Below are 16623 nucleotides of genomic sequence, written 5' to 3' on the forward strand. Positions count from 1 at the left end.
ATTTGATTATTGCTATCCATAAATTGATATTTGAAAATGAAAAAAAAAAAAAAAACAATACCAATTGCATGTCCCAAAACACTCATTGTGAACCTTTAAAGGTATAAAACATAAAAACATGACCTATATTCTTTATATATTTACTAGACAACATTTCTGCCATCCCAGAACCATAACCCTCCAACCATTATACCTTTAATCCACTACTTTATTTTAAGGATAAAGATATTGCTGCTGTCTCCAACCCACCCACTTTTGCACTCAATCACACACAATCTTTTTCAATGATGACATTAATACGTTTGGAGTAATGGGCGACACCTTTGCAACATTATTTTATAACCCTCGCTGTATTGTCTGGCTCACTTGACTTTTAAAATGTTCCCCCCACAGCCCTTCTATAGAGAATGCGAAAAAAAAACCACCAACCCATTTAAAGCGAATCTTTTCTCGGAGCCTAGACAAACAAACACAAGCCTCTACATGTGTTACAAAGCTAGAATTGATTTCTGTGTGAGGGGCTGGGAGAGGGTTGTGTTGCGTAGCTAACTTCATACCAGACAATTTAGGCAAATTATTGAAGATTGACGCAGTGGCGTAGCAGCTGTGTGACTTAGCTCAATGTCGATATAACATTTCTGTCCTGGCACCTCCACACAAGCCTCTTGTTTAAAAATCACACGCACTAGCTGTTACAAGACATCAGTAGCTGTTACATGACATCCGTAGCTGTTACAAGACATCAGTAGCTGTTACATGACATCAGTAGCTGTTACATGACATCAGTAGCTGTTACATGACATCCGTAGCTGTTACAAGACATCAGTAGCTGTTAACATGGCAGTAAGTAGGCTTACTTCTTAAACCACGGCAGTACCCTGTAAGTCACGATTTCTTTTGTTAGAGCCTTTTTTTTTTTATTCACTCTCTTGGCTAAATAAAACTACATTAACCCCACCCCACACCATTTTATTTTATTTTCCAAAATCGATGATAGAACCCCCCAGACACCTTCCATTGACATGACATCTAGCCTTCGTTTTGGTCTCAGACATAAATTAAACCTTTAAAACAAGTTCTAAAACTAAACAACAAAAACTAACTTTATTTTCATTCTACTGTCTTCCAAAGCGAAACAAAAAAATTATTTTTCTTTCTCCTTTTTTTAATTTATTAAGCAGCAGCCAAAACCAAAACGATTTCACTTTCCGATGAATAATTCAGATTCAAGAGCTCGAACATAAAAAATTTCACGACAAACGATAAAAATCGAAGGGCAAACTTTGTCTTCCAAGCCGCCGGAACCATCCTACAGCATCCCTTCACCGGTTCCAAACCTGTCTGCGACACGGAATGATGGGGCTGAAGGGTGAGCTAAATGTGTTTATCTATTGGTGATCAATTCTCACTTGTTTAGTGTTACAGAGTATTTTTTTTCTTATTTATTTCATACAGACCAATTCGTGAGTGCAAGAAAAAATAGCAGACAATTGTGTAATTTATTTTCTTCAATATATCTATATACCGGTATTCAGATTTTTTTCTTGTTTTTTCCATTTGTTGCTATGGTAAGACTTTTGTTTGCTTGTTGTTTTTTTTACTTTCTAGAATGAGAATTTAATTTTATGTTAAGGACCGGATTTAGAATTTATAAGGCCCTAATCAATATGAGATATGGGGCCCTTTATAAATCAAACTCCCCCTTTGGCAACGCCCATGTTGTTTACAATATTAGGCAATTTTTTCTTTGTTGCCTACAGGTAATTCCAGCACTTCTCGGGACACACGCGCACACACTCACACATGAAATACTCAACAGTTGCAGGCAAAAACTAAATAAATATAAAATATTGAGTAAGATGAAAGGGTAGATGAATTGAAGTGAATTTGGTCATTTGGCGGCCCTAAACGAAATAAAATATCAGCGAAAAATAGAATTACGCAATTTATTAAAGACCTGCCGTATCTTTATCTAAATCGACAAATAACTGAAATTCATTCAATTTCCGTAGTAGAGACAGAGAAGGTAAACAGAGTCATAGTGCTACTCTATTTTTGAGATCTGAGATTTTCAATTTTCTCTCTAGACTTCCTTCTTTAAAGTCCTGTGCGAGGCCCCCATTGTAGGTCTTAGGCGGTTGCCTAGTTTGCCTATGCCTGAGAACGGCCCTGAAGACTGAAGATGAATTAAATGAGCAGCCAATGAATTGTAAACAAATGATAAACGTGTTTACTACATACAAGTGATTACTTCATATGAATCTGAATAACATACCACGCGGCCTTCACATTTGTATTGTAGCTATAGGCCTACATGTTTTACTTAATAACACTTTTAGTAATAGGCTTCAATGATCCTAGATCATATATAGAAGTCCACCTGCCGCAACATCCTCCAATACAAAATGTGTCTGTTTTCCATTAGATTTCCATTTTCTCTGGAGGCTCGCCAAATTATTATTTTTTTGGTTCCCTAATGGTAATCGTGGCATATATGTTTCAACATGATCTCGGTTATTTCCCTTATAAAGGAACTTCTGTTATGGAGGGCGGACGCCTTTTCAAACTCTGTCAAGAGAATGGAGTTTAATAATGCAGGTAACCATGGAAACAGTTAAAGATGATATATTATTGTTACTAGACTACAATCTTCAATTACAATATGTATTAAGTAAGAGATGCGATGCCAGAAATATTACTTTATTAGAACGAGAATACTCAAAATCATTTTGTCTTCTAATTTTCGAGATTAAACTGATAATATTTTGCCCTTTTAAAAATAAAAAAATAAAACCCAGCTGATAGGTATTAAATTTTTTTAAAAAAAGTTATGGTACCCCCTCCCCCCGCCTTGTCACTTGACACTAACACAGGACACTGTCAGAAACGAAGTGATAACAACTTAGATATTAACACTGACACTTATCTTTCTGTCAATTTTATAACATATATAAATAATGTCACACAGTCACATCATTTTAAAGTATCAACATCGATGGTTTATCGCCTAAGTCTGATAGGGTGTAACATAGTGTGCTGCAAGCTGCCTAAGGGTCGTCGGCTCTTGTTTTTTTTTTAGGGTTGACTCCGAAGTTTTTGTTTTCATTTTGAGTATCAGTCCCAAGGCAGTAGAGGTTTGAATTCAGTCTTCCTTCCCCTACGTGGCTGTCCTCGGAGGCTATCTGACAAGCCATTGGAAGCATTGTGAAAGTAGTGGGGAGTTAATATCCATTACCACTCTGGCTTTAACAATCTTATGGAACCAAACATCAAATTTACTTATTTATGCTGAGCTGACTCTATCACAATATAATATTGCTTCAATAATAAGATAAAATATCGCATGTTGATCGAGCAGGTTGCCCAGCATTGTCAGAATCTACTTATCTAAGAGTAAGAGCTATAACCAAGTTCTGAAACTACTCTATCAGCATCTGGTATCAAGACGCTATCGCAATAAGAAAAATATGTTGTTGTTGTTTTTTACTGTATATCTTATGCAACTCAGGCGCCATTTCATCCTCACTGGCATAAAGGAAAGTAGCTGGCTGGAGATGGCCTCTGAAAGAGACCGTTGGAGAGCTCTCACAAAGGCTATGGGATAAACATTTGAGACCTTTGAAAAGTCCTTATTGAAGACAGGCGCAGAAGACGAAAAGAAAACTTAAACAGACCGCCATCGGACAACAGTTTTTTATGCACGAGATGGGGAAAAATATGTAGGTCGCAAGTGGGTTTTTCGTAGTCATGTGAGACATTTCCATTTCCATTATTATATACCACTGGATGTTTCCGAAACTGTCCACTACCTCCATTACTGCATACAACATCGAGAGAATAGATTTCAATTGACCAAATCAACTGTTTAGGTCAAAAAAAAAGAAAATCAGCAATTATCATTGATATTGCAGTACCAATATTTCGCAACATTAAAAAAAAATGAAAGCCTATGGTTGAGAATTAAGTGACTGTGGAAGTTAACTCAAATAACAATATACCCTGATAACATCAGAAAGGGTGACCTTGAAGATATTTTCGAGGCCCAAAAAAGTACCCATGAGGATTCTGGTTAACTGTCAGAGGGCCGCCCTCCTGCCTCTTCAGACAATTCCTATGGTGGACACTGTTAATAAGGGAACTACAATGAATTTTGTTTCCCTTTAACAAACCGCGCTAGTGGTAGTGTAAGAGAATACATAGTAGTTATTAAATAACAAAGATAATAAATTGACAATAATGAACACTCCCGTCGTCACTACCTAGCCCTCTCCGATACCAACCGTTAAAACCCCACTTCTAATTCTGTTATTCCAGTCGCAGGCTGCGAGATGGCCAGATTCACTGGCCAATTCAACACCCACCATCACGTCATCAATAAGACAACAGGCAAGCATTGTGTCCCGTCAAATAACAATAGCTGCCTTCGTTCAATGATACATTCACGCTCTTGTCGTGCACGAGAAGTGGTTACTCATCAACACAAGTCTTTAGTATCAAAGGCAAGTTGACAACACTTGTGATAAACAGAATTATGTTCCCTGAGTTGTGTTTGTAAAACAATTGGCTTTGAACAGCACAAAGAAACCCAACTGTTGCTATGGATCTTGCGATGACTTCTAGTTGGCACTTTGAACTCAACTCTCGTCAGAGATCTAGTTGAGTTTGCTTCATTCATCATCAAAGTTAAACTGAAAGCCATAAGGGCTCATTATTCAAACAAAGGCAAATAGTTGCATGCATTACTGGGTAAACAAGAACTGTAGAGCTAATTGAAACAAATTATCGAGCTAGTTATATAAGCTTTCATTTTAACATTCATCTCAATCAAAATAATGAACAGCATTTGAAAGTGCATTCCTGCATGATTCACAGGAGTTTTATATTATACTTTGAATGAATCGATTCTCACTGACTTTGAGTTAATGAAGATGAATTGTGCCTAACTTCTGTCGAGCTTTAATAGATTAATGATTAATCATGTGAAATCAAACAATTTGAAAAAGTAGAGAGAAAAAAAAGTATAGTTTCCTTATCCTATTGCAGCATATTTGAAAACCCCTTCTGAAGAAGATCAACAAAATAATATCAGGAATTGTGAAATATGCAGACGATATCCAATTACCTCCCCTGCCTCCTAATCATGCAAAGTCTAATGTTATTGACGACTGAAGACTTCAGCCTAAATCTGAGCACTAACAAGGTTTGAATCTTGGTTATTTGGTCGATCAAATCTGATTCAAAAGACGTATCATCTTTAGCTTGCGTCACTTTTCATCACTCTTTTTTTTTAAGGATTATACACAATGACAAAGTTTGGCATCTGAACAAAAAAGCTACTCAAAATGACCTTCACCTTGTTTAAATGTTACAATAAAACCAGCACCCACAATTCCTAGTTCATTGAGCAGAAATATAAGCAGTGGAAAGTTTTTAACGCGATACTTGTAACATGATATTTGAATGATAATACCGTCCACACACAAAAATTAAATTAAAACTTAAAAAAAAAGGTAAATATTCATTTCAACCACAGACTTTCTCAATGGGGAAAAAGAAAAGGGGGGGGGGGGATCCGAGAGGTCAGTTAAGTCGAGCGAAGTTAGTTCAAGAGCTGGGGGTCGAGTGTGTGGACGCACACGCTCGAACACAATTACTCACCAGCGAGAGATAAAAAACAGTACAGGAACCTGTAATGACTCATCTAAGTACTCCGGTAATGATATTGATTTCTGGATTGAGATACACTGGACTTGTGTTCGCTGAAAATACTGAAGTGAGTTGTCGCTGGAACAACTTACTCAAGGGCACTGGCGGATCCAGAACTTTGGAGTGGGGGGGGGATTTTTTTCCAAACCCTAACCCTAACGCCCAGTAAACCCTAACCCTATACATAAACGTGCGTACAGCACATATATATATATATATATATATATATATTCGATATATGAGAATAAAATAAGACTGTTTCTCAATCTTCGGCGAAAAAAAAAAACAGGAAAAAAAACAGTCATGTTGAGGCCTTTCTCTTGCGCGCTTGGGGGTCTGGGAAAGCGCTGTAAGTTTCCTCAGTGGTGTTCGGGGCGAAGCCCCGACAATCAAAAGTGCTTTCTTGCATTTTTCACTGCAGAAACGCTTTCTCCTGACATCTACAGCTTATTGTTTATTAGTGGGGTTCGGGGCGAAGCCCCGACGCAAAAAGCGTTTTCTTCCATTTTTCACGGCAGAAACGCATTCTCCTGACATCTACAGCTCATTGTTTATCAGTGGGGTTCGGGGCGAAGCCCCGACGCAAAAATCGTTTTCTTGCATTTTTCACTGCAGAAACGCATTCTCCTGACATGTACAGCTTATTACTTATTAGTGGGGTTCTGGGCGAAGCCCAGACGTTTTCTTGCATTTTTCACTGCAGAAACGCATTCTCCTGACACTACAGCTCATTGTTTATCAGTGGGGTTCGGGGCTTCGCCCCGACGCCAAAATCGTTTCCTTGCATTTTTCACGGCTGAAACGCATTTTCCTGACATCTACATCTCATTATTTATTAGTGGGGTTCGGGGCGAAGCCCCGACTCCAAAAGCGTTTTCTTGCATTCTTCACTGCAGAAACGCATTCTCCTGACATCTACAGCTTATTATTCATCAGTGAGGTTCGGGGCGAAACCTCAACGCTAAAAGCGTTTTTTTTTGGCATTCTTCACTGCAGTAACGCATTCACCTGACCTACAGCTCATTATTCATTCTATTATAAAGGGCCTTTTGAATAATATGGAAAAATATTCAAATATTCTAATATGAATTTATAGTCCCTTAATACATTTCAAATACAACCGATTTGTTCTTTGAAAAGATAAGATACCCAACATATTTAGATTAAGGCTTTGAGGATCGCCGCCGAAACAAAAAAAAATTCGATTAATAATATTCAATAAAATGTAAGCATAAAGTGTGAGTTATAGTCCCAAATTTATTGAACTAGAAAAATATGAGATAGAGTAAAGGTTGGAAAAAGTCGACTAGGAAAAGATCATCTGGCTTTTGAACTCAATTCAACCGTGACTCTTATATTGAAAAATTTCGTTTGAATTATAACTTTTCCAAAGCAAAGTCTTTCTTAAAATAGTTATGATAAATTCATGTGAAATTACACAAACTCTGTCTGGAAAGGGGAAGGGCGGTAAAATGAAAACGATTAATCCTCGCTCCTTTTTATAATTTCTGCTAATGATTGCATTTTGCTTTAAAGAATAGGGGTTGGGCGACTCGATATAAGAATTTACTTTATAGCATATATAAATTATATTAGTGACATATTTTTTTATTATTTTGTAATTTCTTACTATAATACAAAAACGAAAAAGTATTGGTTTGTCCGATGGGGGTGAAGGTGATTGCATGTATCGCACTTCCACCTGTTTATATTATATAGATATTCGACTAATTTTGTTCACATACTATGATTTCTCCATAAAAGTAGGACCGCCCCCCCCCACTCAAAGGGTTTAGATGGGAAGGGCAGTAGAGGTATTCGCTCCTCCCCTTCCAATCGGCCAAAGATGAACGACATAATATAAAGACCTATTAAAATACCAATAAAAAGTTTTAATCATATAGATATTTAATTGATTCTGTTAGCAAGCTGTGATTTCTACAAATAAATAGGACCACCCCCCCACTCGAAAGTTTATGGTGGGGGGGGGGGCGGATTGATGCCATCGCCCCCTCCCGACCCTACCAAATCGGCCAAATTACTAGAAGGGGGGGGCCGAAAAAATCTAAAAATAGGTTGAAATATAAATAATTAGTATATATTATTAACATAAGTAATAAATTCGTATACAAATTGTGTGAATTCTATACTAAAAGTCGTCCGCCCCCTGGGGGGGGGGGGGGGTCGGCCGAGTGGGGGGGGGGGGCGATCGCCCCTACCGCCCCCCCCCCCTGGATCCGCCAGTGCTCAAGGGTAGGCTTTAAGTGGGACTATTGTTTTCTCATATAGACATGCTTCGCCTGCGGGAAAGAGGTTGGGGGAAACACAGTATAAGACTAGGTTCAACATACGATTAGTTATTAGCATGAAGTATATACTTTATCCACAGGGCTGGATTTAAGGGACGGCTGGCGGGACTAACTTCACCGGTATCTCCACAGGAAAAAGGCAGGTACAAAAATATATGAATAACGGATCCGAAAATTTAATGTTTTTTTTTTAATATTTTAGAACATTTTGCTTTTCGCATTGTTAGCGACACTATTTGACATCTTATAGTTGGCAACATTGTCGTGGTTAAAAAGTGCCTCCTTGTTGGAACATGCTCCTAATATAAAAATGCAGCTCCGGATGTACGGTAGTGCGTCAGCCCCTGACCTTGCCCTCCACAAACTCAATTATATACATTTTTCGGGGGACTAAAATATGCACATTAAATGTTTTCTGTATACGACATTTACAGATTTTATATATATATATATATATTTATTTATATATATATATTCCTACTAAAATATAGTTTGACTTTTAAAAAAAAGAATATTATTCCCGAAAAGAACGAGGACAACATTTTTATTAGACCCTTCTATTCTCATGAAGTTAAGCAGCTTATCTTCTTTTTGCCGTTGCATAATCCAATGCAAATACAATTTTTGAAGAAAACATATTCATAAGTCAATGGGTTAGGGTGCAAAAGCTTTCTCTGTTTCGCTTCTCCCAAACCTACGCCCCCTGAAAACAACACTAAATTATTCAAGTCATGTCTTTGATACAATATTTCCCATACTTCCTCTGTAAATGTTTCGCCTTCGAAATTACACAGTCCATAAGGAACGCATTTCTCTAATATGTTTTGAAGCAATGGAAATGAATATTTCAACAACACAGCTATATAGAACTCCCTCGACACATGAATTACAGATTTCGGAAAAAAACATCTTTAAAGTACGTGACACTATTAAGTTTGTGGGAGGGGACATGCTTATAGAAAAACTACATGCAATGGCGTCACTACGGGGTGACAGACTACTTCTTCTTTTTGATTGTCTTTGTGATTGTCCTAATACTCTAATGACCGAGAAGCACTGCCCTAGGATGGGTGGCAGACTAATAAAATATCTAGATGCATTGGTATCACAGGGCCGGATTTAAGGCTACAACCCAGGGTACTCCACAAGAAAGGGGCCCCCACAAGAGAGAAAAAAAATTCAACATTTCGACGTGTCTGAAACTTAACGTTGTTTTTTTCTTCTCATTTTTACCAACACTACTTTAAATCTTTTAGTTGGCAACACTGTTCAGACTAAAAAGTGTCCGCTTATAGTGTGCTTTTATTGTTGTAGTATACTTCATGGGCGTAGCCGCGGGGGGGGGGGTGGGGACGGGGGGGGAGACGAACTTTACTGACTGATTTTTTGCTTTGATTTTGTTTATTTTAGGTGAGATTTTAATACTAAACCATCACTTGCACCAGCGCAGCCAAGGGGGGTTTGATTTTAAAACCCCTACCAGGGGGTTTTGAGTTTAAAACCCCCTACCAGGGGTTGTTGCAGTTAAATCCCCCCTCTTCTATAAAACAAAACAAAAAGAAATTGCAAACGACTATCCCCAAATTCCAAGAGCACAGTTAAGGAAGATTTTGATTTTAAAACCCCCTCCAAAATTTACGATAGACCCCATCTTCAATATGAAAAAAAAAAGCAAATTATGCACTCAAAATGTTATGAGCATAGCTAAATGGGTTTTGACTCAGTTTTAAGTTTAAACTCCCCTCCTAACCCATACCTATAACGTGCAGATAAATCCCCCCTTACCCCCCCCCCCCCCCAGAAAAAAAATCCTGGCTACGCCCATGGTATACTTCTATTTTTTAAACGAAGGAAAATGAAATTTAATTTACAATTACTCTCTTTTATAATATGACATGCTTTTAGATATTAGATCTAGTATCTTTTCTAATAAGTGGATTTTTATTAAAGCTTTCGAAAAGTGTAGGGACCTCCACAAAAAATTTACCCCTGAGCTTCCACATAGGCCCTACTTAAATCCGGTCATGATTAGAGGAGTGATAAACTAATAGAATAACTAGATGCCTAAGAATGCGCAAACTGATTTGAATGTTAATAAAATAGGGAGCAAAGTCCATCCAAATCGCAAGGTGTATCCGGTGTACAGAAGACGGAAGTAGTGATAAACCAGATACTTTAAACACCGTATATTCATTTGTGTTTGCTTATAACTTTAAAGCACTGGAGAATCAAATAATTAAAATTAATTTGTGATTGACAAGATTCTTCAATGCACTTACCTATAACGTGCAGTTTAATTTCTAAGACGCTGTTTCGAGAACGCTAGCACGCTTCAGTATTAGTGGTTGTAAATAGTTCATAAACATTCCATTGAAAGTGGTCACAATGGCTCGAACTGTTGATTGCTGTTGTCACATGAAAAGATGAATGCGTACAAATGAATGAGATCTAGCGTAACAAACGTAGCCATTGTATTTGTTTCGTTGTTTCAGGGTATGAACCGTTTTTAGAAAACTTCTCAAACTAAGACATTTTTTTTGTTCAGGTACGTCGTATGGTGATTGGTCTTTGTAAAACTGAATTACATCTTTCTAGTTCTCTCTCTCTCTCTCTCTCTCACACACACACACACTCTCTCTCTCACAATGTCTTTCATTTCTTTTACCCCCCCCCCTCTGTCGTTGTCTTGAACATTTCCTACAGCCGGCGCTCTATTTATCATGTATAATTGAAAGCATGTGATATTGATAGTTTCATCTAGTGACATGGTCTATTTCTAAAATGTATAGATACACAAAAAAGAAAAGAGTTGACTTCATCAATAACTGTAGGCATCAGTTCTAATTTTAGTCTTACAAAACACTAGACTCGCCGCCTAGTTTTGCTGAAGGCATCAGGCTTACAAACGTGCAGACTTCGATTTCTGTTTGCACCCACATCCCGCCCCACATGTTCCCCCATGCTCTCCCCACCACATGCATTCATTATCTCATCCTAGTGTCCACGTCCACCAGACATATGCAGATATAAAATTACATCCTTTTTAGCGAACAAAAGAGAAACGTTATTTTTAGATAAAAGGGAGATAACAAGTTACTAATGTTTTACTTTTCACAAGATCGATAACCTCTTGAATAGTAGTAGGGGATGAAGAGATGAACACACACAGAGACACAAGGTTCTATGCATACATGCACGAACCAAGAACTAATTGCACAGATAGCGGTAACCCTCTTCCCTAACAACAGAGCAAATAGAAGCCAATTACATAAATTCAGGCGCGTAGTTTTAGCGCTGGTCGCAGACCGTGGAAAACCATTTCTCATCCTATCTTGTAAAACACGAGTCTGCCAAGGATGAAAAGACCAATAATGTACATACTACACGGAATACAAAATCATATCCTGATAATTCAACTCAAAGACAATGAAATGTATGGACAGGTTAATGAGAGAAGTTTAATCGCTCATTTTAGTATGCTATATCGATAGCGAAACCAAAAAAAAACACCATCGAAGTCGGTATGTTAATAAGGAATAAAAGTGAATAAAACAAAACACTCTACTATTTTATGAACACATAGGCCTAATATAGTCAACTAAACATTCATTGTTTTATTTCTTATTGAAAAGTAAAGAAAAAAAGACAATGTGGAGATTGAACCCACGAAATTCGCGAAATTAGTGTCACAATGTATTTTTGGAGAGTTGCTTTGTATTGTACAGTCTCCATAATCATCTGACATACACGTAGGCTACACATGTATCCACCGCACCACTAGGACAGTAGCCCAGCACTGAATAGTTTTCTTTCCACTTTACTTTTCATCTCAATTCAATCAAATTGCTTCCAAATTATGAAATACTTCAACAATGAAAACTTGAATAGAAAATTAGAATTGGATTAAAACAAAGAAAAGATACAAGCGAACAAATAGTAATTCAGGAATAAACACAACTGAAATAATGACTAACGACTGGGGAAAATGACCAAAGACTAACTGTGAACCATGGCGAATGACACCGATAGGTAGCTTCACATCCCTTTCATAGCACTGTATGACGATCTTTCTGGAAACTTGACGACATCGATAGTACGTACATTCTCTAAGATTCTACCTCGACCTTACATCGTGTTTCTGCTAATCCATTCTTTCGAGAAATCTGTATAATTTCACCCCGCACACTCAATATGACCTAATAATATTATATTATGCTTTTACGCGTGACAATTTACACACACATATATGTGACTATCCCGCTCTTTCTGTTCTGGCTTACACACTGGAGTGTGGCAATTAGCGCGAGGTTCTAACCAACTTAACTAACCAACTGTACAACAGATAGTCAAACAAATATTTATATGTAGGTCTTTATATTGTTATAAACTTGGTGGTGGCACAGAGAGGGGTAGTGGTGTGTGTGTAGTCAGCCGACGCAAATCGCCCCAGGCCAGCGCTAGACGAGCGGTCAACCGTGACGAGTTACGACTGTCAGCCGAGTCGAGTGTCAACAGGACAGTTCGGGAAGGATCGCCGTCGGGAACAGAGCTCAGGAGCGTCACGAGAGTTGTAGTCATCTGACCACCTAGAAACATCGAGCGGCGTTCTGTCCGGTTCGAGAAGGCCAGTAGGGACCCTATATAAGAGCGGAGGTGACGCAGTCAAGACGGTTCAGAGCCCGGTTCACTACAGTCCGGTCGACTACAGCACAGTTCAGCGGTGTGGTTCTGTACGGAGCATTACGACGGTTCAGTGCGGAGTACTGTCAAGTGCAGTTGAGACGACTGGCGTCTTGATCTTGGTCTGCGATCGAGTCCGACACAACGAGCCTAGTGTGTGAAGTCGTCCTGAACTGTTGAACCCAGTGCAAGCCCGGAACGAGACGGAGAGGCCAGTGCAAGAGTTGATACGGCGGAATGGTGTTATTGGAGAGATATTTGTACAGTGTACGTGTTGCCAATTGTACAGTATTGGCTGTTATTTATTCAACTATTAAAGTGTTACGTTATTTATTCAACTATTAAAGTGTTACGTTACTTTGGAGCCCTGAATTGATAAGTTCTTTAAGTTGGTGGTGTAAGGTGCAGTTTGCAGAGAGCCTGGATAGTGAGATTCGTAACAATATATATAAATAGCATCTCAATGAATTGAACTGGCCAACAATTCAGACTTCTTGCCGGATAAAGTAAAAAACGAAATGATTATATAGTCCAGTGATCTTTTTGAAATTGTAGTCAATGTGTTATCGCTCAAGACGAGTTTATGTGTTAGATTTCAGCTCAATTGGATTGTGAAAAGATGTCAAGATACATTTGTCAAAATTTACTTTAAAAAAAAAAAAAAAAACAACTTTTGTTGATTTTTTGACTGTGACGAATGTGTGAGAAAAAAAAAAGGTGGAAGTAGAACCTTGCATCTGTTCATTAGAAGCTCATTGGAAATTTACATGACCATGGACCCCTTCCCCCCCCCCCCCCCATTTCTCAGTAGGAAAAAAAGTTATCACTTGAGTCATGGTATTGCAAATAATAACAACTTTTTGTTTCTTAAAAAAACAATTAGGCCTACTAAATATATATTCTGAACTAGATTTATACTATCCTAAGCCGATTTAAGTTGTCAGTGGTCAGGGATAAATGTAGTGGTCATTGAAGAAAAGTCAAGGTGACTCACTAATAATAGGTCAGTGGTTTAAGTCATAATAGTCAAATAGAGGGAAATAGCATACACTGTATACCTCTGACTCACAAACTTACGCATACACTTTTCTCTCTTTTACACACACATGCAGGTATACAAGCGTCATCGAACGCTCAGCAGAGACGTCTCGCGCATGCACGTCATCAGTCTCCTCGTTCCGAATTACGTCTGGTTATTCTTTAAGGTCAAGGCCACGTATTAAAGTCAATTTGTCAAAGCATGACTGCACTGGAAACAGACGCAGGCGAGATGCGGTGGAGAGAACCAATGTTTACCTGAATATTGGTTGAAATAATGTTTCTTGCAGAGGTCACGTGTTACACTTATTTAAAATTGGAAAAAAAGGGGGGGGGGAATAGAGAAGAAGGCGGTCTTTTTTTTATTTCAAAGGGTAAAAAATCGATTGTATTTGCATTGTTGTTGAAATTCATATTTGAGTATCGTTCAAATAAATGGTAAGGGTTAGGGAGAGGACTTTTTCATGATGAACTTAAAATGTTCTTTTGATGGAGGCTTTTCAATATGTCACCGCCAACGCATTTCTACTATTTTCTACCTACCACTCTAATGTTAAAACGGTCGAATTTCTGTCGAGCTTCGTACCATCTAAAGGAGAACAACCTTTGTGCAGTTCCGAGGGGTGTGGAGCGTTCCCTTCGTGACTCCCTAGCTGGCCAGGGAGAGTGAGAACGTACAAAGCTTAGATTCTTAGATCAACTTACTCGTCTGGTAAAAGGTATGTACACGTTATTTCTCCCGCACCCAATTAGTAGTGACCTAGTTTAGCTTAGAGAGTATGTTAGTTTGTAAATAAATATATTGTGCATTGTATTGAGTGACAGTAAAAAGTAGTGGCGTAGTCAGACAGACGATGACGTTGCGAAATAGGAGTAGGCCTACACAATAGGAGAAAATGGCTTGGGCTTGTAGCAAGAAGCATAATGAAGGAACTGCTAGTTAAAACCTACGGATTTACAGACGTGACGATCGTCCCCATTTTGTAAGGGGACATCGTTTGATTTCTTTATAGCTGTTATCTAGTACATCATTGCTTCAAGTGCATTGTTCTTGTTTTTGTGTCTATTGTCTTCCGAGACAGAAGGAGCCATATAAGGATATATGTCATGTCCGTTTGAATGTATATTGTCACTGAAGTCAGTAATCTTATGAAATTAATTCAAGAGTAGTGAACAGACACATCCAAGTACCCAGGCCCAGGACATAATTCATTGCGCATTTTTCGGTCTTTTTTTTTTTTTTTTTTGCCTTTCTATTTCATTTGGGGCCACCCTATTCACTTCACCTAGGGTCCCTATTCACTTCACCTAGGGTCCCTATTCACTTCACCTAGGGTCCCTATTCACTTCACCTAGGGTCCCTATTCACTTCACCTAGGGTCCCTATTCACTTCACCTAGGGTCCCTATTCACTTCGCCTCGAGCCTCCAATTACATAAGTCCGGCCCTGTGCCCAGCACTGATGAGTGTTTATTATTTATTTCTAGCTAGGGTTAAGCTTATTTGGCCTACACTTGAAGACTATTGTAATGGTAATGCTTTCATGTTGTTTCTTTCGCTCCCTCGTTACCGAACAGCAACCCAATGAAGAAACTCATTGCAGAGTCACTCACAGCAACTCATTTTATTTATAAACTATATAACTATAATCCTTTATATAAATCTTAAGTTCATACCTTTCAATTCTTATCATTCAATCATCTACAAAAGGTGTATCTCCCCTTATCTAAGAATTCTTATTCTCTGCACATAGAGAGAATTTTTTATATATAAATTCTCTATAAAAACTAAATTAATTAATTCCCACTAATTGATTAAATAGTTTGTTGATTTTTTTTTATTGATTCATATGTTGTCATTGATCATGAGCTAATATGCACACTTTTATGACGATTGAATGAGTAGAATTCTTCGAAAAATCGATTGGAAAAGTCCAAACATCCAAGTAAGATACAGAGAGAGTTAATTATAGCGTTGTAAAAACTATCCCAGCATGCTTGATGATCACGTCACCATAAACTTTACCGTGTTGTTTTTTTTTTATAGGAAAACAAGAATATCACTTAACGTTATTTGATCGCCAGTTACGAAACAAGAACTAAATGTGCCAGCATTGGCCCAGCATCAGGATACACTTAATCTAAAAGTACACTAACGCGACTTAACTTTTTTTCCCCATTCAACTAAGCAGATAATATGGTCATTCATTATATAATAAATGTTGGTTGTTTCTTTGTAGTTAGACCATTTATATGTATGTTGTACTAGAAATGTAGATGGATAACTGCCTGGTCTTATGGTACGTCTCTGGATAGACACGATGGCCTAGGGTTCGAAACCTACACGCGTCTACCCTCCGCCGTCCAACGGGAAGTTCGGACTGGGTGTAATTATCTTCAAATCCGAGGAAACATTTGTAGCGTGTAAAACAAAATAAAAACAAAACAAACTGTCTATGTGTGTACGAATTAGACTGAAGCAAGTAAATAGTAATAGATGAGATTAGAATCAAGGAAAATATCACATAAGATTAGAATCAAGGAAAAGATCACATGAAATTAGAACCAAGGAAAAGATCACATGAGATTAGAATCAAGGAAAAGATCACATGAAATTAGAATCAAGGAAAAGATCACATGAGATTAGAATCAAGGAAAAGATCACATGGTATTAGAATCAAGGAAAAGATCACATGAGATTAGAATCAAGGAAAAGATCACATGATATTAGAATCAAGGAAAAGATCACATGAGATTAGAATAAAGGAAAAGATCACATGAAATTAGAATCAAGGAAAAAATCACATGAGATTAGAATCAAGGAAAAGATCACATGAGATTAGAATCAAGGAAAAGATCACATGAAATTAGAATCAAGGAAAAGATCACAT

The 16623-nt window shown here is 37.9% G+C and overlaps 1 protein-coding gene across 5 annotated transcripts in view; it reads left to right on the top strand.

Moving 5' to 3' along the window:
- The first annotated feature begins 57 nt into the window (after nt 1-57).
- LOC106079918 (kinase suppressor of Ras 2-like) overlaps nt 58-16623 on the top strand; it is a 61529-nt gene continuing 44963 nt past the window's right edge. For 3 of the 5 annotated variants that reach the window (XM_056011864.1, XM_056011878.1, XM_056011887.1), the window contains exons 1-2: nt 58-1568; nt 8096-8158. The gene's annotated coding sequence lies outside the window, so the exon portion shown is untranslated. The remainder of the gene's footprint in view (nt 1569-8095; nt 8159-16623) is intronic. The other 2 variants (XM_056011868.1, XM_056011873.1) reach the window with 2 other exon arrangements.

Source organism: Biomphalaria glabrata, chromosome 1, assembly GCF_947242115.1.
Source record: "Biomphalaria glabrata chromosome 1, xgBioGlab47.1, whole genome shotgun sequence".
Classification (NCBI taxonomy): Eukaryota; Metazoa; Mollusca; class Gastropoda; family Planorbidae; genus Biomphalaria; species Biomphalaria glabrata.